The sequence below is a fragment of the Pinus tabuliformis genome, chromosome 7 (assembly GCF_031772625.1).
Source record: "Pinus tabuliformis cultivar Carrire ecotype Pingquan chromosome 7, CPIR1, whole genome shotgun sequence".
Classification (NCBI taxonomy): domain Eukaryota; kingdom Viridiplantae; phylum Streptophyta; class Pinopsida; order Pinales; family Pinaceae; genus Pinus; species Pinus tabuliformis.
The window spans coordinates 658,448,043-658,450,780 of NC_142293.1; the positions used below are offsets into that span (position 1 = coordinate 658,448,043).

The 2,738-nt window shown below is 31.2% G+C and overlaps 1 pseudogene; it reads right to left on the reverse strand.

Annotated features, from left to right (window-relative positions):
- Positions 1–1,806: 1,806 nt before the first annotated feature.
- Positions 1,807–1,903, reverse strand: LOC149249162 (U6 spliceosomal RNA; annotated as a pseudogene).
- Positions 1,904–2,738: the final 835 nt, after the last annotated feature.

The window sequence follows — 2,738 nt, forward strand, 5'->3', positions numbered from 1 at the left end:
ATTCTAATTCTAATTCAAAAGCAATAATCTAGTCATCAAAACAAATGACGAAATTGAAAGGAGAAATGTATTTAGTCTTAGATATTAATTACACCAGCAAATATATAAATAATTGTGCAATATGATAGAGATTATAAAGGATATATGTTTGAAGAAATAAGATTCACACAAATTGAAACTTTGGGTGGGCCTTTTGTCAAAGCCAATGGATTGATTTTCATGGACTGGGGAAATACAAATGAAATGCTTCAGACTTGGTTTTTGTTTTTTCGTTTTGGTTTTTTTGGCTTTCAAGTATCTTATGTATTTTGTGGTTATGGTCCTTGGAGAAGTTTTTCTTAGGAGTACTTTTGGAAAAATAGATTTGCAATTGCATAATGCACTTTCTATGTTCTATTTTACTAGATAATTAGTACTGGCTATCAGCAATTTACGAAAAGGTGTCTCTTTAAAGAATCAATGGTTGTATTGAGACTTTTTTGTAATACATATGCACGAACATGTAACTATTTTTTGTTATTATAATGAAGAATTATATTAATGCTAAGGATCTCGATATAAGTGACGGCGGAACATTGCTTGTCAAGGAGTAATGGAGAATGCATGGTGGTGATACCCCATAGCTACAACATTTGGTAACATGGTTTCTTTCAAAATTAGCGAACATTCCTTCTGAAAAGAGGTATTTAGAAACTAGCTCAACTTATTGTTTGGAGTGAGTTGACATTTCAATCCTCATACTTCAGTGCACAAAAGGCCATTTTAATAAACATAACTATTAGATAATATTATTGTTAATAGTGGTTCGATAACCTATTTCATTCCTTAAGTTAATAGACTAATTTCTTTTTTGTGGCTTAAAAATTTGTATGTTTGTTTGTAATTGCTAGAATCTACACTCTAGATGGTAAATTCTTGAATGATTAATCATTAATGTACTACAAATGTCATTTATATCTTCACTAATGTAAACATATGCATGTTTTCATATATATGTTTAAATCTATATATTTGAACTAATTCTCCATTTCGACCTTTTGACTTAAGCTCATTGAGTTTCACATCTATAAAGTTTGTCATAATAAAATCCTCAAAGGATTGACAACATATCTAAAATGGATTTTGCATGATAAAAAAACCATAAGTTGTAAAAATTCAAATCGAATTATGTCCATCCTTAAAGATTTTTGGTTAGCCATGCCTTATATAAGATTGGACAATTCGTCTTACTATAAAGGATTAATATGAGGCTTCTCTCAAATTGAGAGACTATAAAAACTACAACCTTTGTAATCAATGCCTTAGTTAATCACTTGTTATTTTAATAGCTAGTGCAAACATCTCTCATTATTTTTTATTCACTGCCATCTCTCCTTAAGCCTACTTGATAGTAAAAAATAATTTATTATCCATGATTTCTTTGTAAATATTCAAAATGAAATATTGTAGGTTCCTTACCATCCTTGGCGCAATTAATCATGGATTTTGTCTTTGCACCTTACTTCCATTCCTTTCAAATACTCTAAGTTGTTCAAGCTTCCCAACTTCTTATTTCTTGACTGTGTTGAAAAGGTTAGCCTTCGAGGCTCAATGTCTAATAGTGATGTGTGGCTTCCTAAGGTTTCTCTCTCTCACTTAACAAGTATGTGCTGCTATCTTACTGCAACCTCTCAATTTACTGAAATATACCTTTATATTGGAACATTCCCTTCTTTTAGATTGTAACCTGTCCCTCTTCTAGATTGGAACATGTCCTTCTTCACGATTGGTCTTAAGACATGACCCATTCCCCTCTTTCAATAATATTAAAAGTTAGACCATTTTTCAATTTGCTTGTGTGATCCTTTTCAAAGGCCATGTTAATCTTCTATATATTGTTCCAAATTTAGTTGATGTTCCATACATGCATAAGTTAAAAATAAATTTTTGGCGTTAAAGCATTTTTATAGCAAGACTTAATCCCATATTTTTACCTGCTTTTGGGTGTGTTTGGTAGCTTTGACCATTGAAGGGAACTAAAAAAATGGCAACAACAGTTTCTTAGTTTTGTTTCTGTTATATCGTCATCATTTATAGTGGTTTGGTTCAAATTCTCATCCTTATACCTTGAATTAAACCCACATTTTTAGATTCTTTTGAAAACATTTGGGTGACCTTGGCCATTGAATGCCATTAAGGAGATGATAGAGGATTTTTTGAGGATACTTTTTTTCATATCTGCCTATTTTATAATGGTGTGGTTCATCCTTTCATTCCTACACAACTTTTATTTTTCCAGTTTCTATACAATTATCGGATCCACCTATTTGGACTCGCTGGCATATTCTCCTCCAACTTAATCTTTCTCTATATACATTTACTCAAAATTGCCTCCATTCCACAGAAAAATGGATGACAAAGATAATGGTGGCTTTGGGATTCTTGATCATGCTCGATCAAATTCTCGAGGTGCCCTAATGGAGACTAAATCTTTTCAATTGCAGATAGTATCAAGAAAGTACAAAATATCATTTTGATCTTCGTTCATAATGATTTGACGAGCATTTGGATCTCTCTTAATAAATTACAGGAGAATAAGTATCATGTTAACCTGTAGAATGACCTTTCTTGGTAATTACAAGCACCACAATAATTATACAAATTTTCATGAGTAATGCAATCAAAATTTTAATGAATTTCTACTAAATAATTCTTATCGTTCTTTTAGTTTTCATTTTCTCAGAGCGAAAAAAGCTTGA